Source organism: Otolemur garnettii, unplaced genomic scaffold (assembly GCF_000181295.1).
Source record: "Otolemur garnettii isolate 467f Iridium unplaced genomic scaffold, OtoGar3 scaffold00005, whole genome shotgun sequence".
In the NCBI taxonomy this organism is placed as follows: Eukaryota; Metazoa; Chordata; class Mammalia; order Primates; family Galagidae; genus Otolemur; species Otolemur garnettii.
The window spans coordinates 13,336,094-13,361,122 of NW_003852400.1; positions in this window are offsets into that span (position 1 = coordinate 13,336,094).

Below are 25,029 nucleotides of genomic sequence, written 5' to 3' on the forward strand. Positions count from 1 at the left end.
AGAGGAGAGGAGAGGAGAGGAGAGGAGAGGAGAGGAGAGGAGAGGAGAGGGGAGGCGAAGTGTTAGTTCAAGAAGTTTGACTCTTGCCCTAGTTTGCTAAGAGTTTTTTTTTTTTTTCCTCATAAACGGGTATGAGATTTTGTCAAACGCATTTTATGCATTTATTGACATGTTCCTGTGATTTTTTTCCCCTTAAACTGTTGACATGATGGATTACATTATCTGATTTTTCAGTGTTGAACCACCCTTGAATGGCTGGGATCAATCTCATTTTGTTGTAATGTAGAATTCTTTTTATAAATTGTTGGATTTGATTTGCTAATAATTTGTTGAGCATTTTTGCAGCTATTTTCCTGATAGATGTTGGTCTATAGTTTTCTTTCCTTCTAATGCATTTTTCTGGTTTTAATATTAGGGTGATGCTCATCTCATAGAATAAATTTGGAAGCATTCCCTGCTTCTAAACATCTAGATAAAATTGCAGATAATTGGTGTAATTTCCTCCCTAATTATTTGGTAAAACTCACCAATGAACTTATCTGAGCTTCATGTTTTCTGTCTTTAAAGTTTTTAATTATTTTGTTTAATTTCTTTAAAGACATAGGCCTATTCATATTATGTTCCTTCTCATTTGAATTTTGTTAGATTAAGTTTTTCAATGAATTCATCCATTTCATCTAGTCTATGAAATTTGTGAGCAGAGAAGTACTTGTGATATCCTTTTAATGCCCGTGTGATCAATAATGCTGTCCCTCTGTCATCTCTTTTACTGGGAATTTGTATCTTCTCTCTCTCTCTTTTTTTTAGTTTATCTGGCTAGTGGCTAATCAATTATTGATCTTCTCCAAGAACCTGCCTTTAGTTCTGTTGATTTTGTATATTGATTCCTGTTTCTAATTTCACCATTTTCTAATTTTTCTTCTTTCTTTTGAAGTTAATGTGCTCTGGTTTCCAGGGTGGACACTAAAATGACTAATTTTATTTTATTTTTTTGCATGATAATCATCCTTTTATTTGCTGACATCATTACAAAAACCAATTACATTAGCAACAAAAAGTGTTTTCTTGAGTTTAAGTCAGATCAAATTACTCCCCAAAATGTTTAAAACTATGTACAACTTCAGCATTAATATGTTAAATTTTACATTGTCTTTACCACTTTTAGATCTTTAGATTACCACTTTTTAGATTTTAGATTACCACTTGTTTTAATTTTAGATTTTTCTTTTCTCTAATATATGCATTCAATGTTATAAATTTCCCTCTAAGAACTGCCTTGATGCATTCCAAAATTTTTGATAAGTTATATTTTCATTTTCAGTTAGTTCTACACATTATTAAATTTCTGAGTTCTTCTTTTTTTTTTTTTATTGACCCATGGGCTACACACAAGTATGTGGTTTAATAAGTCAGTATTTCAAATTTCTCTGGCTTTCTGTTATTCATTTATAGTTTAATTCCACTGCGGTCTGAGAGCAGATACTGTATGATTTTATTTTTTTAACTTTTTGAGATATATTTTATGGCCAGGAATGTGGTCTATCTTGGTGATATTTCACGTGAGCTTGAGCAGAATGTGGACACTGCTGCTGTTAGATGAGGCCTTCTATAGGGGTCGATTATGTCTGGCTGATTGATGGTACAGCTGAGCTCACCTGAGCTTCTACTGATTTGCTGCTTGTTGGACCTATTTCGGATACAGGGATGTTAACTTACCCAGCAACAATAATGGATTAATCTATTTCTCCGTACGGTTCCACCCACTTTGCCTCACATATGATGATGCACTGTTGTCAGGTGCACACCTCGATGATGCTACAGCTTCTAGGACCAGTGACCACTTCATCACCATGTAGCACCACTCTTTATCCCTCGTAGCTGAGGGAGGGATGCTCTTTAAAACATGTTCTATCTGAAATTAAAAGAAAGCTATTCCTGCTTTCTTTCGATTATTAGCATGTTATATCTTTTTCCCCCCTCTCTATTTTTAATTATATCTATATTTATCTATATCTTTATCTTTATTTTATCTTACCTATATTTATCCTTATATTTAAAGTAGGTTTCTTACAGGCTGAAAATAATCAGGTCCTATTTTGGGGTATACTTTGACTATCTCTGTCTCTGAATTGGTGTCTTTAGGCCAGCGATGTACAAAGTAAGTTTTTATATGAGCTGGATTTATATCGACAATATGCATTGCTCTTTTCTACTTGTTGGTATTGTTCTTTGCATTTTTGTTTTCCACAATTACTCTGGTTACAACTGCAAATTTTATGATTCCTTTTTCTCTCTTCTCTTAGTTTGTCTATTATATTATACTTTTTACTTTACATGGTTATTTCCCTAGAGGTTGTAATATAAATTGACAACTAATGTAAGTTGATTTTCAACTGATGCTTTTTTGCTTTATAAGTAGAATGAGTAGAGTATCTTATGGAAAAACAATATTTCTAATTCTTCCCTTCTATATCTTGCTTCATTGTTTTCTGTTATTTTTTTTTCCTTGCAGTTTTTGGCCGGGGCTGGGTTTGAACCCGCCACCGCCTGCATATGGGGCTGGCGCCCTACTCCTTTGAGCCACAGGCGTCACCCTGTTTTCTATTAGTTTGCTCACACAGCATATATGGTTACATAGGCATTTATAAATGAAGACATTGTTGCCGTTATTAATCTGGATAAATGATTGTGTTTAGATCAATTGAAAATAAGAAAAATGAAACTTTATTTTTCCTTTACTTACTCATTTTTGATGCTCTTCTCTTCCTTATGTTTATTTGAATTTCTGACATATATCCTTTTTTTTCTCTTTGAAGATTTTTTTTTTTTTAACATTTCTTGCAAGGTTTGTCTAGTGGCAGCAAATACCCTCAAAATTTTTTATTATTCTGTGAAAGCCTTTATGTATCGTTTGTTTTTGCAGGATAATTTCTCAAAGTACAGGATTCTAGGGATTTCTCTCTCTCTCCACCTTACTCTACTTCCTTCTTGCTAACGTGGCTCGTGAAGAGAAGTCAGAGCTATCTTACCTTTGCTCCCGCGTTGACAGAGCTAAGTTAAGGTTGTTTTGGGGCCTTATCCTTCCTGACGTTCTCAGCACTTCCTAGGTCTGAGATTTGCTGTCTGACTCTGATGTGTGGGAAATTCTATCATTACTGCTTCAAGTATTGCTGCTTTTTCCATCTTTACCTTCTGGTACTCCCACTTATATACATGTTATAACTTTTGTCTCTCTCCCAAGGTTCTATAAAACTCTGTTCTGGGTTATTTTTTTTTTTTCTTTCAGTTTTTCTGCTCTTCAGTTTTGGAACTTTTTATTACCATATCTTCAAGGTTGGAAATTCTTTCCTCAGCTATGTCCTGTCTGCTGAGAAGACCATCCAAGGCATTCTTCATTTCTGTTACCATGTTTCTGATCTCTAGCGTTTCTCTTTAGTCCTGTCCTAGAATTTTCATCTGTCTGATTTTGCTATCCACCTGTTCTTGGGTGTTGTTTCCTTTCCACTAACCTCTTATTACATTAATCAACTTCTTTTTTTTATTCTTGTCTTGGTAATTCAACATCCCTCCATCTTTGACTCTGATTCTGATGCATAAAAGAAAGTAAAACTCAGGGGAAATCAAGCAGGAAGGATAAGCTATAATGCTTGATGTTCTGAAACATCTTTTCATACTCGGGTATCTTCACCACTTTGTATTTGTTTCATATTAGATCAAATGGAAATTTTTATAACCTTTGTTTCCCCATCCTTGGTATACCCATGAAACTTCAGAGCTTATCTTTCTTAGGATACAGCTAAATTTTAAATAAATTTAAACTAAAAAGATGAGCTGATTAAATACATGAGAAATTATTCTTTTATGTAACTTTTTTATTTACAAAAGAAAAATGAATAACCAAAAATATTAACTTAAAAGCGATAGATTATTTTTTATTATGTCATTCTTTAGTATTATTTCTCCTTTAATGTTATAATTTAAGTATTTCTTACAAAGTAAGAAAACTTGTAGTTACGATCTAGACTTATTATCTGACCTTTGCCTCTACTGTAGTTTAAAATAACTAGGGAGACTGGAAACATATAAGATAAACTAGTACATTTGCTGGAAACTAGGGTTTGGTTACATAATAACAACATGAAAATTTAAGGTGTAGAACATATAAATAAAAACAGTAAAATGTGAATAGATGTTAACAAATATGTTCACTATCTGCATGTCTAGATATGTAAGATTCAATGTTGACTTATATTTATTCATCATATAAATAGACACACTCAACCTCTGCAACTTTGGTTTCTATCATTAATTTTTTTATTTCACATTAATATGAGGGTACAAAAGATTAGTCTACAATGCTTGTTTGCATTTGTTAGGTAAGCTCCCTGTTGTAATTGTGTCCCGTACCCAGGAGGTGTGCCGTACACCCTTACATCAGTGGGAGCACACTGATCTTCCCCCTGCCCCCCTGCCAAGTTGAATTGCATTCTGTTTTTCTCTTGTGTGGGCATGCATTCGTTTGTCTACTGGCTTCATATTAATACTGAGTACATTGAATCATTAAAATTATATGTGAGAACCTTTCTCACATTTACAATTGGTGCTCTCACCTGGGGGAAATCAGCTCCAACAGTATTTCTTTTTAACACAGAAAAGGTAATATTACTCAAGGCAGATTGAATTACACTTCATTCAGAACAGTTGTCACACTCAACAAGTGACGGAAGGCATGCATTTAGAAGTGTGTCACATGAAAGAGATGTCAACATTTTTCTTCTGACTTTCTAAATGCTGAAAGTTTTGGAACTTCATCCTCTTCTAAACTTTCTCATCAAAGATGTGAACCACTTTTTTGACTGAGAATGTAAGTGTATCATACGATATCATAAGTGAAGATCTCCTTTATTTGAAAAAAATGAATGATTAAAAATACATGGAACAATAACAAATGTGGTTATTACTCAGAGAAATAAAAAATAAAATCACAAGGAAATAAATCTTAGTAGATATCCACCAGTGGCACAAATTAAAAGTATAAAAACACCAAGGGTTGGCAAGGGTGTTCATAATAAGAATGCTCCTAAAATGTGGAGGAGAAAGTGTATTGCTATAAGCATTGTAGAAGACAGTCTGAGAGTGCCTAGTAAATTTGAAGATAATCATTCCTGCTTTGAAAACAATCATTCCCACGGACCTGGAATTTTACTTCTAGGCAAGTAGCCTAAAGAGACTAATATTTAGGAAGCAGGGGACTTAGATAAGGATGCTCATAATCTTCTTCACATGAGCCTAATATAGTAATATCTCAATTCTCTGTCCATGTAGAATTTATAAATAAAATTTGATACAAAATATCATTAAAAATAAAAGAACTATAGCTACCTAACACAAAATACATGAATCTAAAAATAAGTCATATTGAAAGTTGAGGCAAAACATTAAAGAATGTTTAAAATAATTTCATTACTTAAAAGTCAGAATATAAATCAAGGTAGTAATTCCCTCTATTTAGGGGTATTACTAAATAGGGATAGATGTAAGGAGAATGAGATCAGGAAGATACTAAGATACCAAGGAAGAATATATGAATTCAGATGAAGTCTTAGTAAACTTGGTTAACTGTCTCAGAGTTATGCTAATTTTTTCCATAATATTTATTGTTGGAGTATACATCCAGAGACAAAAGTAATTTCACAGGATTATCAACTTGTGATTTAATGACTTAATGTTGTCGTGAGTACTTGCTTTTAACTTGTGACCCAGATGCCCATGTGAACTCTTACCTCAGAGAAGTGGTAGGCTCTCATAGAACTTAAGGATAGAATAGGATAGAAACTTGTTGTTATTTGAAACTTTTTAGGGCTTGCTGCCCATAGCTCAGTGAGTAGGATGGCAGCCACATACCGAAGCTGGTGGGTTCAAGCCCAGCCCGGGCCTGCTAAACGACAATGACAACTGCAACCAAAAAATAACCAGGCATTGTGGCAGGCACCTGCAGTCTCAGCTACTCGGGAGGTGGAGGCAAGAGAATCGCTTAAGCCCAAGAGTTTGAGGTTCCTGGGAGCTGTGATGCCATAGCCCTCTATAAGACAAAGAGTTTGAGGTTGCTGTGAGCTATGATGTGAAGGCAATCTACTGAGGGTGACATAATGAGATTGTCTCAAAGAAAAAAAAAAAAGAAAGAAACTTTTTAGAATTATTGGTTGTGGTTATTTCTGAAGTTTTAAGTTGGTATTTGGAGTCAAAATTGTGTCACCTTTTCCCTCCAGCTTTGTTTTCATCTTTACCAAGAGGTAGTTAGGAACAACAGTTTCAGGAAAACATTGCTGAGTATCTTGGCTATCCCTTTTAATATAAAGCAAATGGCTTTAAGAAATACATAATTCAGTTGAGGCTATAATAGGCCAAACCATTGATTCTTGACTAATAAACATTACTTTCCAGAGCAGTTCTAGGTTTACAGCAAAATTGAGAGGGAGATACAGAAAGTTCCCATATGTCTCCTGTCCCCACACATGCATCAACTCTCCCTCAGTCAACATTCCACACCACAGGGCAGTACACTTGTTACACACAATTGATAAATGAGGACTGACAATTAAGTTTATGAACGCATGCTAGAAAAAGTGCTACATACTCATTGCTGAATATTACTACAAGGTACTCCCTTCAAGGTACTCCCCCTGGGAAGTCATGCACCATGGCCACAGCCTGCTCCATCCTTTAAAGCAATTCTGGAATGGCCATCAGAACTGTCGTCATATTACCCTGGATGTCTTGAATGCTATCAAAGTATTTTCTATATTGCACTATAGTTTCCTTTATCTTTGGGTGAAGAAATAAACTCACTGGGAGCCTGATCAGTCAAGCAGGGAGGGTCTTCTGATACTGTTATTTGTTGTCTGGCTAAAAGCTTCCTGACAGACAGAGTCATATGAGCTGGTCCATTGTCCTGATGCAAGAACCACACCTTTCTTTCTTTGTATTTATTTATTTTTTCATCTATTATTTTTTAGAACCATACCTTTCTCATGCCAAGATTTTCAGTTAAGATTGCCTTGTGTCTTTATGCTTCTTATGATCAGCCCACAATTTTTGACACACAACTCATTGAAACTATGCCATGTTTTCATGAGTTCTTTTTCTTACTGGTTTCCCTGTCCTTTCCTCATAAGTGATGCATTCTCTCTCCCCTCAGAAAAATGTTTAATTCATTCATACACTACCGTTTTTTCCATGGCATTATCCCTGTAAACTTGGACTAACATGTCCCTGATTTCACTTCCTCTCCTATAAAGATTAACAAGAAAGTTAATGTTTGTTTGCTGCTCTTCATTGCTCTAATTCAAGCTCCAACATTCTTGTAACAGCACACAAAAACACACAACAACAATAATGAATGCCACTTAGCAAGACACCACCACACATTGACATGAACACAACTGTGAGACACTGGTGTCCTAAGATAACGAAACCTCGCTGAGCTGCATGGAAAGTGCTGCAACGTTAGTGCCCTGTGACTGGTTCACTAACTTAATTCTCAGACCTTGGACATTGACACATCATTAAAAACTGAAGCCCATAGTTTACATCCTGGTTCACATCTGATGTTATATACTTTATGGATTTGAATAAGTGTATACTAAAATTATTTGCCATTTTATTACCATAAGGAATACTTTCACAGCCTTAAAAATCTGTGTTTCACATCTTCCTCTTTCCCTTCCTCCTAATTCCTGGGAAGTATTGATTTTTTTAATGTCTTCATAATTTTGCCTTTTTAAGAATGTCATACAGTTGGAGTAATACAGTATGTAGCCTCTTCAGATTGGATCATGACACTTATTATGGTAAAATGCATTTAAGTTTTTCCCATATCAAAGCAATTATCCAATGTACTCAATACTAATAGGAAACTAGTAGTCAATCTAATGCATGCCCACATAGGAGAAAGTTGGGGGGGCAGGTAACAAGGTACAGGGAGAGGGCTGGGGGGCTGGGGTGCTCTCATGGGATGGACATAGGTGGGAGTATTTAGTGTACCTTTTGTGTGTGGAACATAACCACAAGAGGGATTTTACCTTAACAAAATCAAATATTTTCACCTCACATTAACCTAAAATCAATTTACTTTTGAATTTTACAAGAAGATTTCTTTCATATCTTTGCGTGACTCAATAGAATTTTTTTTAATACTTTGAGAAAAATAAGTAACATGAGAATGGCAAGGTGAAGGAATTCGGTTTCAACTTTTGCCTAGGAACACTCCCACTCTTCTCGCGTCTTTAAACATAGCTCACAAAGCAAAGTCGGAACATAGAGGTACGAAGCTCGAAGGAAGAGCAGTTCACATTTCATTTTTGTTTACTTGGCCTATATCCAAGTGAATCAGATGGTGTTACCTTTAGAAATAGCAGCTTGTACATAAATCAATCTTTGCCTTGAAAATCTACTTCTATTGTGTTCCCTCTTTCCTCGGTGACATCACCAGTCACCCATGTCAGGCACCTGGGAAACAGATTGGAGTCTTCTGTTCTCTCCGCTCCCCATCAAGTGTTCACCAAATCCGGCCCCTTCTATTTATTATCTATTAGTGAACAGGTCACATTCCCTGTAGACTAAAGGCTCCTGCCTTTGTTCACTTTCTCATTTTTTTCTCATTAGGACCATAGTTCAATACTCGTAACTATTTTTCTTCTCTGCAGTACACTTCCCCCTTTCATTTTTGACATACTTCTAAAGTTGGCTAGCTAAAAATCAAACCCAATGTTGCTGCTATCTTAAAGAAAATAGCCAAATATTTAATGTATTCTTAATGACTTGTCTTTTTTTTTTATTCCTTCTGCCCTTCATTGTTTTATACCCAACCTTCACTTTCACTGCCGGTGGGTCTTGGGATATTCAGTGGCCCTATCTCCATGACTTTGCACTTCATTTTTAATTTTAGAATACAGACTTCATTTTCTTTACACACTTAGTGAACTCATTTACCAAATATACCTTCGTTTAATTAGTCAACAAATATTTACTAAAACCTTGCTCTGGACCCACCAGTATTTTCATTCTGGGGCCATCAAGATAGAAAAAGATAGAATAAGATAGGAAAAGTATTAAAATAAATGGTGCTTATAGTCCAGTTTTGTACATACAGAATAAACAATTAAACAAAATAACTATACTTATATAGTTTCATGTGTTAGAAAGGAAAAGCCCCAAGTCCTATGAAGGAATATCTGTGGGCATCTGGGGGACTGCCTTTGATAGAATGACTATGGAGTTTATTATTAATTATGCTCACAACTAAATGATAAGAAGAAGGCAATCACTCAGAAGTGAGGTATGAACTATCTTGGGAGACAGAAATGCAGGGAGAACTACAGCACACAGGGTTCGATACATGAGGAATCTAATTGGTGCTAGGAATTGAAGTCAAGCTCAGACAATTTGGTACAATGACTGAGAAGGAGAGGCATGGATAACATTGTAGAAAACCCAAAGATAGGGGATGCGGAATTGTGCGGGACATAATAATAAATTTGCATTTTTCTCCAAATGCTGATGGAACCATTGGAGGCTTACAGGGGCAATATAATATGATTTATGTGTTAGTGGATATTCTAATTCATATGGGAAATTAATGGAAAGCAGAAAAATATTGAAATGAAAAAAATGGGTTTGTCAGTGATTAAAAGTGGTCTAAGTGAGAGACAGAGAGGGCTGGACCTAAGCTAGTGACACCCAGGGCAGAAATGCATAGATTCAAAACACATCACAAAGATAGATACAAAAAACTCTTATGGTACCACAAATATGAAAAGTAAGGCAAGATCTATGTGGTGGTAAAATAAGAATTGCATACAAAGTAACTCCCAGTTTTCTGGATATTACAGAGTATAAGTATGTGGATGATAACATCATTTACTAAAATGAAGAAGAGTGTGGAAAATCAGATTGAGTTGTCATCAAGAGTTTTGTTTTGGATAATTTAAATTTGAGCTTCCCTTAAGGTATTTCACTCACAATATCAAAGGGATGGTTATGTGAATTTAGATCCCTCAAGTGAGATTTTTCTCAGAGAAGCAAAAATCACAAGATGCTAGCATTTAGCTATTATTTAACATTACGGAAACTGAGCCATCTCCCAGGTAGAGAAAGTAAACACGTATGACAGGAGATCAAGACTGTACTTTGAGAAACTTCAATACGTGTTGTTTTTTTTTTTTTTCAACATCAGCTTGAATCAGCCAATGGAAGAACATCAAGTAAAGCCAATTTTCAAGAGTCAGGTAAAATAAGAAACCAAATGATGTCACTTGAATTTGGCAACAAAGAGGTTTCTGGAAGCTGTGACATTTTGGAAATTATAGACACTGAAGGTAGATTGGACTGCATTGAAGAATAAATGAGCAGTTTGTTGTCAAGATGTATAGGCCATTTTAAAATATTTTTTTCTTGAAAAAAGGAACAAAAAGACAGCATTATTGGGAAGATGATGCAGATAGAAAGAAGTATTCGTGAAAGACACATCCTTCCAGCATACAATGTATGCTGATGCATGGCGCTCAAAGTAAAAGCTGATGGTAACATCTCATTAGAAAGGATGAACACGAAGATTTGGGGAATGTTTGATTGAATATATTTTGGAAGAAGTTTGCAGGTGGTAGATTCTAGAGGAAACGTGCATGGTTTGAACTTCCCCCTGATAGATGGAGGGACATTTCTTTTTTTCCCTGGATGTCTGCTGGTTGACTTGTAGACTTGGCTTAGTAAATATGAAGGAATTCAGGTTTAAAGTATGAAGTCATCAGCCACAAGTAGAGTGAGGAAAGGGAGAGTTCGAGGTTGTGAGACATATTTTTACTGCACAGTAAGCCCTTAAAATTGTTTAAGGTGGTGGCACTGAGAGAATATAAGAGGTTTGAGGAGAGAAAAGGAGGTATGCAGACAGACGAGTAAGTTCATGAACTCATCTTAGAAAAAATGCATAGGACCTTGTGCAGTGTTTATTACTATCATCACCTTCAAAATATTCCCCGTGGCCATCTGGTAACCTGGTGCCATTCAGCAATGAGTTATATAGCACATTTTCAAGGATGAGTTCGAGAACTTAATTGTCACACCTCATAAAAGTTATTTACTTTGGAGCCACAGTAGGGCCTCTGGCTGGATTCTCTGTCTCAATAAAATTCATGATAATAAAGTTGAACTGAAATCAATCATCTCAGTTTTTTAGTTGTTTTCAAGGATCATTTCAAATCTAAGATTGAGGCACAAGGGAGGTGGATATTGGGGTTCAGGAACAATTGAGTTTTTGTTAGGAAAAAAGACAAGGTCATTAAGATTATTTTCAATGTTATGATTTTGTCAACACACAATGAAATTTTAAAATACACTAGGAAAAACTAAAAGGGTAATGGAAAATATAGTGAGCTCAAGGTTGTGGATATTTGAATGTGTTACTGAAGAATGTGAGAACAAAAATAAAATCACTGAGTCAGACAGTAGGGTAAATGATTTGAGATCAATTGCAGTAGTTATATAATTTCTGATAATATGGTTTCGTTGAGTATGAGGATAATGGGATTAAGTGGTTAAACCAAAGAAAACTAATTTAACCTGCTATTACCTATTATTCTTTAGTTCATTTTAATAGTAAAACCCCATGTTTGAGGGGCATAAGGCAGCCCAGCTAGAAATCTGTGATTCTCAGCATCCCTTTTTTAAAAAAAAAATCATATTCTAGTTTTGAGAATGAATTTGTGCAAGGAGCTATGAATATAACTTATGTGAACTGTAATGTCCTTCAAAGAGAAAATCGTCTGCCCTCTACTTTCTACTCCCCTCCTCACCGAAGTAGTATGAGAATGAGGTGCTAGTGGATAAGCTTTGACCATGACCAGTAGGGCAAAGGAGGGAATGTGAGGAAAATGTAAAGAGATCTGCGCCCCATGTGATGTGGAATTGCATCACAGTGTCAGGTAGCAGCTTCAATCTTCTTTGAGCCTCTGTATGGTATAGAGGAACAATGTAGCTTACTCAGGCTTTATAATTTCCAATGAAAGTGGCAACTTGAAGTAGCAACCTTATGGGGTCTTGCATGGCAGAGTCAGCTCAAGAATACCTACCCTGTCCTATCCTCTGTATGGTCAATTCAGTGACAACTTATTTCTTGCTCTTGTGGTCCTTCCAATAGTACCAGTGCCAAGAAGAGTAATTATGTGTTTGCCTGTTTGTACAGGGATGTCGTGTGCCATTTGAGGGCAGAGACAGTGTCTGTTTTTCATCTTTGTAATCTCAATGTCTAGCAAATGAAAAGGGTGATTCAATATATTTTTAAGAGCCAGAAATAACATAAAATTGTGTTAATTGTTAGAAGTAACATGAATGAGACACTGTTTCTGTCCTCACAGACTTCACAGCCTAACCACAAAACCACAGGAGGAAGGGCAGCCAGGAAAATGGTGAAGAGGACCAGAAAAAGTCTCTGAATGATGTGTCATTGAAGGAAGAAGCAGATAATGATACTGAGCAAGCTGAGATCCAGACTCACAAAATCAGGGGCCAGCTGTCATCTACACTTGGTCTCCCCATGACATCTCCTGGTAGCGTGTCACTCCTAGTCTGTCAGTGGCATCCCCTATTTTGGATGATGGCTCCACCACCCAATAGTTTGTGAAGAACTTGGCAATCGCCCTTCAGCTCTTCCATCTGTAGCCCCTGATTGGTAACTGAGTTCTGAGGCTCTGCACGAACTCTACGCCTTTGTTCTTCATCCCTAACACCACTTGTTTAGTTCAGGCCCGAATCTTTCTCCTGTAAATTGCTTCATATCTCTGTTTCTGTCCTTCTCTTCCAAACACCTCACCAGTTGATTTATCACACTATTGTAGAGTGTCATATCTAAAATCTCTTTGCCTCAGAACTATAACAAGTCCTTTTCATGTTATAAAATTTTGATTTTATATCAAAAGCAAGATTTCAGATGAAGCTCTGTGTTTTAGCTGCCAACTTCATCTTCACCTACTCCCAGTATTTCTGTCTAAACTTTACATTTGAAGATTACTGAGCTGTTCCTAATTACCTATCATTATGTTCGTATAATTGTGTTTTTTATTTACTTCTACCTGAAGTTCCTGGCTTCCTATAGTTCCTGGCTGGCTTCCCCATTTATAACCCACCTTGTTACTCCTACTTAAAGTTTCTCATCTTCCCAAAGACTAGTATGGGTGTCCACAAGTACCCCAGGCTTCTCAGCTCACTATGGCTAAAGCTATTTGAATATCTACATACCTTCTTTTTTAAATGAACTCTTCAAAGCATGTACTAATCCTATTCATTGTTTACATACACCAGAAAAAGAAATCATGGTTAGTAAAATATTTGCCTAATTGTAACAAAATAATATAGCCATCATTCATAAGGAAATGCAAAGATCTGGTAATCAAAATTTTCTCCTAGAAAAAGTCTAAGTGAAACTCTATGTTGAATAACAGTGAGATGTTTAATTGCCATATAAAGTACTCAATAAATTTACAATAAAAAAGATTCTTAAGCTACAACTTTAACTGTTAAATACAGTTTGCCATATATAATACATGCAATTAGGTACAAGACCAACACAATTCTGCCCATAAATTTAAATGTTCTTCTCTGTGGATTTGTTGGTGTACTTCTTATTCATGAAGAATATAGCATTTTACTTTTGCTATATTAAGATACCGCTTCAGACTATCTACAGGATTATAGTAGAACAGAAAAGATGAATGAGATAAATATGGATTGAGAAACTAGAAAATACATGAAATAAGTAGACTTTTTCTGGGTCTCATTGGGTCTTTGCATCAGCTCTCTCCTTCCATCACTGCCACCGATTATCCAGTGATGCTTCTGCTTCTAAGATTCCTCAGCTGATGAATGTCTTTTGGAATAATGTGGCATCACATGACTTTTTTCTTGGTGGTTTTTCTATAAAAGGTATTTTCCTTAGTCCCCTAGGGTTTTCTGAAGTGAGTAACAGAATTAGTCTTGAATAAAGTATTATTTTAATCCCTTAATACTTCATCTAGTTTAAAGGCATATTCATTTGAAAAATGGAGTTTAATGGTAAAACCATTTTTATAAATAGGGGAAGTTTTAATTTCAGGGAGTAAGGTTAGGCATAGGAAAATTTGGAACATTCCTCAAGTCAAATCATGCAGGTCATTTACTTTCCTGTATGTAATTGATAATAACCCAATTATCTGCTTAATTTTTCTCAAAATAAAGAAACACACAAACAGGCCAAGGTTTGAGTGCAATCTTGAGCTTCTGGGTTAAAGGGTGCCTCTTGCCTCAGCCTTCTGAGTTATGGGCTGAGATCTCTATAGAGATCGAGTCTTGCTGTTGACCAACTTGACCAAACTCTTGACCTTAAGCAATCCTCCCCTTTGGTGTCCCAAAGTGCTAGGATTATAGACATGAGCCACTGCATCTGGCCTACTTTATATCTAAAAAGAAAAATAGGGTCAAAATATTCAACCATAAATAAAATGATGGGAAAAAATGTCAAGAGGTAAATTAGGAAAAGGTATAATTTATGTGCTTTAAAAATGATTTATCTTTTCTGGAGATAGAATGAAAATATTTAAAATTCTTCCCCTAGCAAATTATAATCTACAACATAGGTGAGCATTTATGTAGTCTAATTAAATCACAATAAAAATTTTTTTATAAAGCACTTTCTCATGAGACTTTGGAAAACCTTCTTAGAAATACTTCTAAACCTGGTTTTGTTAAGTTTGACATTAAGTCAGAATATGTTTAGAATCTTAAATGACATAGTTCTAAAATGATAGAGGAAAAGAATATTAAACTGTGATTTCTAACATGAAAAATCCCCCCAAAGATTTTTTACACTAGTAAATTTTATCATCAGGTGTCATAACATAAAGAGGAAAAATTTCGTTGAATATATTTTTTAACTCTATTCTATCCTGTATAGATACAATAGTCAGGGCAATACTGAGCAGAGGGAATGTTAAATAATGTCATTATGCTAAATGAATCAAGATGCCCATAAAAAGAACACACAAATAGGTTCTCCTCTCTGTGACTAATGGGATGGGAAGGATGAGCGAAAACTTTCAGGGGATGGGATCAACTCAGGGCTACACCCTGCATACCGGGGACATTTTACAATTAAATTTTTATTCCTGCTTCACCCTTAACAATATAAATCCTTCTGCACCTCTTGCATGCAGTATGACATGCCAGCCGAGCCCTATGACACTATTAAAAGCACATCAATAAAACAAGTTGCTGCTTGTTATGCTGATAAAACAACAACTTAGAGTGAGTGATGACTAAAAGTTTCAATTTTCTTTCAAGTATCTTGCCCCTAACACACCCTTTTATGAACTATGCCAGCACAACTAGCACTCCAGAGCTACAATAGCACATTTACGTGTTTCTTAAAACAACTAAAACCTCTTGTTTTCGTTCTCAAAGAATCGTTAGCATTCCTCTTCCCTATGGAAGATCCTGACATATACATATTTCTTCTTATCAGCCTCTCTTTTTCAAAGTTAAATAGGACGACATGTGCATACTTTCCTGCCGATCTCATGTTGCTGTCCTGTGTAGCTTTACTTACTCAAAACAAATTAGAATATAAACCAAAACATAAAGAACTATGGTCACATATGAGATTCATATTTTTGCCTATATTCACCTGAATACCTATTTGCTAGGTTCAATTGTAGATTTTTCAGGGGTAAGGTTGAATTTTCTAATTTTCTATGTTTTAAGGAACTATGACAAAAGATTTACACTTTACTGAGCCCTGGGGAAGGTGGCCAGGACAGTAAATAGCTGCCCAGGGTAAATATCTGCAGAAAAAGGCTTTACTTAGGACTGTACGACCCTAATTTAATGCATGTTGCATATTAAGTCATGAATGTGTATGTTAAAGAGTAAATGAGCTCAAGTTTGTGTCACACAAGAATGTGTAGCAACTATATACTAAATAAATTATATCTGTTAAAAACATAGAAATTATCTTCCACAAAGTATATTTTATGCAGGGTATAGCCGTTAGAGACACTGACTATTATCAGTGAGACCATCAAATAATGAGCTGAGGCCAGTGTTTTCCTTGTGGATCATTACAGGTCCCTACATCAGCCGAAGGATTCCCACAATGCATGGGGAAATATCATAAAGCAATGATTCAAAACAGAATAAATAATTAGTAACAAACAGCCAAAAATTATAGGGAATAAGTTGCTCCCCAAAAATATGCTAGTGAAAGCAATGTTATAATATCAATAACATAAAATTGATACTACAAGGTGTTAACGTTTTCATTAATTTTTCTTTAAATTGTCAAATACTATTAGTGAGAGAGTAATTAGCCCTTATTGAAGGAAATTTTCTGATGTAAAAGAAGAGATGTAAAAATATTTGTATTCTTCCCCAAGTGATAGTTAGTTCTGTCCAAAAGACATATTGAGAAAAAAATATACTGATATAATATTTATTTGAATATTAATTCTTATATTACAAAAATAAAAAATTAGCTTCAATGTCAAAGATTAAAGGTGGCTAATACATTTGGAGACATCTAAAAAATGACAGACTATTATACTGTCACTACAAATTTAGATATGCTTTCTATTCTTATATCGAGATGCTTATTTAGTGTTAAGTGAGAAAGTAACATTCTAAAAAATTCACATAATAAATGAGCAGTTACATTCCTATGCTGAGAACAAGCCCGAGGGAAGTACTTATGTACTCTTAAAAGGTAATGTGGTAATGTATTTCAATTTATTTTCTTTCTCCCATTTCTCAGTTGTGGTGGGTGGTTATAGTACCTGTATAATAATTAAAAAAAAATTAAGCAAATAAAACGAAATACAACTATAGTTAGTATAATGAAAATGTAAGGAAGAATGCTGTAACTAACACAGAATTGAACACTCACTTAGTTAATAAATGATAATGACCAACTAATTGAGTAAGGCATCCCTGTGCTGATCTGATAGAATTTCACCATCAGATATTAGGTTTAACGCATTCTACCTCTTTTTGTCACAGAGGATAAATTATTTATTTAAAAATGTTTGCCCTTTGCTTTAATTAAATGTAGAAAATAAACTTAAATAACTTCATCATAAATTTTCCATTATTTTGTATGTTGTTATTTTATTTTTTCACAAAAATATTTTATTTTGTACTCAACTTCCCAATTTCCCTCCTCCTCTGGCTTCCCTCTTCCCTTCCTGCATCCACACTATACTTTTAAAAGACTATAAACTTTATACTACAGGGATGAATGAAATTGGTATTATATTTCTTTTGGTAAAAATTTCATTGCCAATGAAATAGTACTTAAAAGCTCATTAAAAGGATATTTCTCTTGCTTCTTTTAAAAATCCCAGTTTCTTTCCATTGTAGTTTAGCTGGAAATCTTAACTTTCTTATAAATATAAATAAAAGAAACAAAGAAATCCTACTAAGACATATATTCTAATCCATAATTATTATGTTTTACATTGTCTATTGTATTTTCACCTATAGGATCTGATACCATGCAAATGTGCATAGGGACTATTTCTATAAAAAATGCTTAATCGTTGATTATCTTTTGGGAAATATAGTAAGAAACTATCTCCGCTGTTAATTTTTACATTTTAATTTTGTATACATTCATCAGACTTATGTTTCCATTTATATGCTAAAGAAACAGGGATCTCCAGCAAGAGAAAGAATAGCAACAATAATCAGATAATGTCAATAGTTGTGTTTATATTCACAAATCTCAAGATATCCAACTGTACTTACTCAAGACAGTTCACATTTTTGCTTTTATGAAATGGGGCAGGCTAGTCAGTTGATAAGGACCCAGGGTGGAATTCAGGGATTTACTCCTAATTTGAGGGAGGATATTTCATATCATGGCCTATTTACCCAAGCCCATCCTCTCTGGATCACAAGCCTAATATCAAAGGGTGAGCGTTAGTCTCTAAACAGCTCTGAAAATTGTGTTTCTGGTGAGTCACTATCTTCATAGAACTCCAGAAGTAGGAGTTGGAGATTATCTAGACCAATCTCCTGATTCATGAACAAAAAATGTCAAACCTCAGAAGAGGTGAAGGCTGCTGGCTTTTTTGATGTTGTTGTTGTTGGTTGTTTTTGATTAAATGTTATAACATTTTCTTTGAAAATGGACATTATTTTTCATTTTATAAATGAATGCATTAGTATTGATATTTAAGTAACTTTTCCAAAAAATATACATGTACCTAAAGAAATGGTAAACTTATCTTGAGACGTAAGTATTTTCACATAAAAAAATTTAAAATATAACACTATGCTTAATGAGCTGTTTTCTGATTTCTCCGAGTTAATGGATGAATGTATTATTATATTTAGAATTGTAGTCATAGTTCTTTTATTTAATCAATCCATTATCTATCCTTCACCCATTATCAAGTTTATTCATCCTAATTAGACTTGGTCTTGGCTACAGGTTTGTCATGTGTCTACAGCTAAGCCGATTTGACTCTCCCTGAAATTTCATTCTTGGTGAAATGCCATCTATTTTTTGTCCTCAGGTGCTGACTTCTTTACACCTTTGCAGCTTTATCCTGAGTAATAGGACGTGGCTCACTTCCTATAGAGTTTCATTTCTCACTTCTTTAGTATTTCCCTTTCTATAGCTATTGATGAAAAATGCTAGTATGTAAACTGTAATTATTTCAACCCTGATGTTTCTTCATATTTATACTGAGTCAATAAAAATGTTCACTGAACAAACTTTATACTAATATAGCATAATCCATAAATTTCAATTTTCAAAAGTGTTTTCTCTGATCTGGGACTTGAATATTCACTTGAGATGTGAAATTATTAGTATCTTCTTATACTAGTTACTTTCGGTTATTCAGAAAACATTAACGATTCAAAAATAGCATAATGAAAATAATTTCACATATAGTATCAAATAATCTTTATTAAGCATCTGAATCTTCACTCCCCTCAAGAATAAAAATTTGAAGGGGCTTTGAGCTGGCAGATTCGATGCAGAGAGGAGCCTATGTGAGCAGATAACCACACTTCCAATAGACCATCTAAGAGGGAATGCAGGACTTCCATAGAAAAAGATGAGAGACCCCAAAAGCAAGGAAGGAGAGAGAAACAGGGCAGGCTTTTCAGCTGGGATTGGCTGGGAATCTGGAGCATCTCCCTCGTGCAAGGAAAGCAAAGGTGAGAGAGTCCCCAAGGTCCACACATGCTTTGCGTACTTCTACAAAACTCACCATAGAAGGGCCCCTTGTTTCTCACAGGCCCAGAAACTAACATTGTTCCAGAGAGGGAGCTCATGCTGGGTCCCACAAACCCTGGGTCATCCTAAGCAGCTACAGCATGATGCCATTGTCAGAATACAACTCTCACCTTAACATTCTGTGTCCCACCTTACTGCCAGGGCCAAGGATTGGGCTTCCTGCTAAGCTAGGGAATGGGCTTCTGTTTTCCCTGGTAGAAGGCAGCTATGCATTTCTACATGTGTTGAGGACAAATTCCATTGCCTGCAACTGCCTACCCTATGGGATGCCGCAGAGCTAAGGAATCAGCAGAACGAAGCCCATGCTCCCAGCTGGCTGCATATGGTTGCTCCTAGGGAAAGCAATTCTACACTTCGTAGTAACAGGCACATGGCTTAGCTTCTGAAGCTCCTACCTGAGCATCCTGATGGCAGCCTGGGGATCACTGCCACACCTTTAACTTTCATAGTCAGCACCTACATGCACCACTAGGAGGGCCAGAAGATAGCTTTTGCCCAGCCTGACTCCATGGCGCCACCCTGCTCCCGCTTTATCCAAGCACACCATCAAAAGGCCAAGATATTACCCAGCCCCGTTCATCACTGGCAGCACCTGAACACTTCTACTGAGTTTTAAGGTCAAGGCTACCCAACCTGCCACTACCACCCCCATTGACACACATCTGCATGTGCCACCCATGGGTCTGGAGATGAGATACACTATTCTCCTCAACTATTACCAAGAACAGTGCACACTGCTTGGCTCCCAGAGTGTTTTCTCACTGCTGATTCTGCCATTGTCCATTCATGCCCACCACCCAAGGGCATGGGAACCTGCCCGTCTACCTCTGTAATTCTTGACATCTGAACAACCCATGCAGAGGCCTAAGAATTGACTTGCCTGGACCTGTTAACACTGATACCAACAGTGCTCTGAGGCCCAAAGACAGGCTTGATCTGCTCACTGCTGCCACCAGTGGGGCTGGAAAACTGACCTACCTGGCATCATAGTCACAAGCAAAACTTAACCATAGCCTCTACTAACCACCACACCCTAAGCCACTGAGGAAAAAATAGATACCACTGATGTTTACAACCAAAGAAATCATGCAGAGACTACACACCCAGAGTTAAAACCAAAGTGTCCCATTCAACCAGCACCAAAGATACATCTTCAGAACAAACTGAAGCAAATTCAAAAGACTGGAATAATTGTTTCACCAGATGTGGCAATGTAAGGACATAGGAAACATGAGAAAGGAAGTAAGTACGATGCCTTCCAAAGGAATCTAAGAATTCTCCCCTATCAGATCCTACCAAAAAGAAATGTATGAAATCCTGGAAAATGAACTCAAAATTTTTGATATTAAGAAGCTCAGGAGAGACATAGGAGATACAGGAGAGTTCTGAAAAACAATACAAATGAATCAAGACTAACAATTCTGGATGTGAATGAAAAACTTACCAGAGATATAGACATCATCTAAAAGAACCAAACAGGCAAGGAGGCCAAGAGGGCAGACTAGAGGCAGCCAGCACAAGCTGCTCTCAACTAGAGGATTGAGAGTGGCAAGTGGATAGTCACCTTTGTGTCGATCACCTAACATAGAGCATTAAGACTCAACAGAGAGGTGACAAGAGGCACCCAAATGAAGGAGAGAATTTGGATGACCTGTATGGCTGGATCAGCGGTTCATGAGGAAAGTGATTGCATGTATGGAAGAGAAAGAGGAGAGTCCAGGGGCTCCACACGTCCCCGTGTACATTGCAATCTGAGCCATCCGCCTCCCCCCACCAAAGCCTGTTGCCCTGACACAGGGCTGACTGGACACTGTGCAGGGGCATTGCTCAGGAGAGAAAGCACAGTGAGGTACCACTGGCTTACAACCCCAGGGTATTGTGGTTAGCAACATTTTGAAGTCCCAGCCCCAGAGTGCATCATTTGCCTGGGAGTCAAATCCATTCCTGCTGTCCTCCATCACCCCAGCCACATGAAGGAGGGAGCAGAGTGGCTGGATGCTCTTGCATGTCCTGTGGGTAGGATTTGCATACTCTCTCCAGCACACATGGACCTTCTCAGGACATATGCTCAGGCCATCACACATCAACAGACTTGGAGGGGGTGATTGTCGAAGCAACAATGTCTCAACAGCCCATGACAAATACGGGAATGAGGAGACACAGGAGAGTGCCATGGCTGGAGGTCATAATGCCCCATCCTCGTCAGCTTGGTCTATTTTCTGGAGTAAAACCAAATGTGCTATCTAGGGAGCTCTTCCTCTCTTCACTGAGAGAGTTATCAGCAAAGAACAAGTGCACAGCAAAGCTATCTGTTTTGAGCTGAGAGAAGATAATTTGGATGAAAAGGAACCAACATAAGAACTCTGGCAATATGAAAACCAGGCAGTTTTGACACCCCCAAAGGATCACAATAGTGCTAAAGAAATGAACTCCAGCCAAAAGGAAATTGTTAAAGTGTCAGCTATGGAGTCAGAATATGGATGGCAAGTAAGATTAATGGGATTGATGAGAAAGTTGAAAACCAACACAAAGAAAATATTTAACTATGTACATTATATTAATATGTTTTTGTCTCCATGCTTCAAAAGGGAAGTATTCCAAGATATTATCATTCCTCTCATGTTATGGGTGGGGAAACAGAAGTTTAAAAGTCTTTACTGGGATATTGGTAGGAATTCCAATGTTTAAACCCAGATCTAGATGACAGTAAAGTCCATGGACTCTAGTCAAAAAAAATAAAGAGGAGATAAAGGAAATGAGATGGTCTTCAGACTGTGAAACGTAAAAATATACATATGGCATTCATGTGATTAGGCATCTGAAATACTAAACACATTCATCTCTATACACCAGTAGTTCTCAGCCTGTGGGTCGCGACACACAGGAACTGTATTAAAGGGCCACAGCATTAGGAAGGTTGAGAACCACTGCAGTATAAACTCTAATCAAGCTCATTGGAAAGTCAGGATTTTCATAAATGTAATTTGTTAAAGCATTCTCATTTTGAAAAAGAATAAGTGAACTAATAAGAAGAGGTAATTAGACTGGAATGATATAAAGAATCCTCACAGGGCAGAAATTGATAGTGCCTGAATGATCCTTGCCCAGAGGAAAGGCTATCACATGAAGACATGGCTGGCACCGATGGATGTGCAGAGATGTCAAGCCTGGTGCCATTAAACATGTGAATCATAGAATTGATTCTTTACGTAATTTGTTCTGATGAGAGGCTCACCAAGAGACTTTTAATTTGGCTTTCCATGCAACATGAATAAACAAAATAAAATGAAACAATTCAAGGGTCATATGAGGGAATCATTTTAGACTGCTAGCCGGGACTCCCTCTGTTATAAATGACTGAAATGTAACTTAAACTAGCTTATGGAAAAACAGAATTAATGGATTCATGGAACTGAAATATCTAGACAGGTAGAACGGCTATAAATCTGGGTGAGTGCAATCGCTCAAAGGAAGGCATCAGCACTTGATCTCTCTCCCCTTAGGCTCGACTTTTATCTGTATTGGCTTCATGTCAAGCAGCTTTCTCCTGGTGGTGGCAAAAATGTCTCTTAACAGCTTCAGTTTATATTCCTTGAGCTATTATCTCTCCACCTCTTTCCCAAAGTTTCAAAAAAAATCCCAGGATTGAAGATGCCTTCATCTTTCTTGGCTCATGTGTCAAACTATGAGGCTTTAGCTCCATCTCATCCACTGTTAGATGAGTTTCGTTTTCTAAAGGAAAGTTAAAATGCTTTTACCAAAGGAGGAGAGAAAGAGTGTGGACCAAGGTAACAAATGCCCTCTACAGCACGACAATTTTAATTTTCACTATAATTAACAAACATTGCATTTTAATCATCACTATCCATGAGCTTGATTAGCAGGGGTGTGTGTCCAAAAAAGGAAAGTGCAGTTAATATGCCAGCCACGTCAAGTTGGGGATTGTACTAGACACCTCTCATGCCCCATCTCCTATTTTTTCAGCCCTCCTCTTCACCTGTAGTCTGAATCATTTGCTTTCTGTTGTCAGGCTTCTTTGATGTAAAGCTGGTGAGGTCCCACTGGTCACTTTATACTCATGAACCTGGAGGTGTAAAGGACTTGGTGCTCAATGGGGCAGTCTTCGAACAATGGAGCAAAGAAGACTGTGGATAAATACCTCCCGCTCTTGTCCCTACAGGGGAAAATCTTAGGATCCCTGTGGGACTCAACCCCAGTTGTCCACATGATGGCTAATTTTTTAGCAAACTCGTGTTTGGATGAACTTTCCCTCTGCTCGCTCCAGTTTCACTTTTCTCACCTTCCCACTCTTATTTCCTGGGAACATCCCAAAATAAATTACCTTCAAAAAGCCTTGTTATGATGTGTGTTCTCTGGGGGAAACCCAGACTGAGATAGCCAGGGCCTTCACCATGTTACATTCTCTAAGATGACATCACGGAAACGAAATACAGCCAACATTTATTTAGCGTATACACGGTGCTAGACTTGAACAAAGCAATTTGTATGATATGTAACTACGTTTAAACCTCAAAACAGATATCATCATCTCCATGGGAAAGGAAAGGCCCTACTGTTTAGAGAGTCTGACATTCACCAGTGAGGGCTGTTGCTCGACATTTCTGTTTCCTTATTCTACACCAATGGTAGGATTTACTTCCCTGCCCTTTCTAACCTCAGGCTTGGTTACACGGAGGATGGAACACTTTAAAAGCCAGTTTCTGATTCTCCAGGTTCCCTTTCCTCTGCCACTTAAGAAAGAGTGGAGATTCCGTTGGTTTGAGGACAAAAGAAAGGAATCAGACACTCCAGCCCACCTGCCCTGGACAAACAGCGTGAGAGAGAACAAGGCTTTATTCTTTAAAGCCACTGAGGTATGTAGGTTATTTGTCAATTCACTTTAACTGAGAGTCTCCTGACGGGGTATGAATTTAAACCTAAAGAATCTGAATCCAGAAATTGCCCTCTCAATAACTGTGAAATTCTCGTAGGTCTCGAAATACACACTGCAATATAAATCAAATTTAAGTAGTTGAAAAGGAGGGGTGAAAATTTTCCAAAAGAAGGAAGGAATAGTACACCACCAAAGCAGAGTCAAGAATGTGGCTGGGGAGATTAGAGTTGATAATGTGGGTGGAGCCAAAGGTTTGTCTAGGGGAGTAACTAAGTTACGCCTGGTGAGATAGGATTGGAGCCAAAATAGAGAAGACATTGCATGTCACTCTGCAGTTTGTTTTTTTTTTAATTTGGGAGTTTATGCAAACCTATTAAATTTTTCTATGTAGGAAAAATTGCATGTATTATGAAATTATTAAATCAATGTGAGGCATAATTCAAGAATGCATGAGGAAACTCATTTGGCTCTAGGGTGTATAGTATCAGATGGACCAGAGAAAGTACGTGCAGATTACCCAGAAGTCAGCAAGGAAATCTAGGAATGACATCTGAAGTATGGTCCAACAATGGGAGCAGAACTTGTAGAAGAGGAAATGATGGTCCTTTTCTACTGAGTGACCATGGGAAAATAAAGGAAGCCAGAAATGAGAGATGACTGAGTTAAAGCAAAGGGCTTAGACGTTAAGGGCATTATCATTAAAAACATTAGGAACGGCTGGCAACCTGTAGAAGACTGAAACTGGACCCACACCTTTCACCATTAACTAAGTTAGACTCTCACTGGATTAAAGACTTAAACTTAAGAC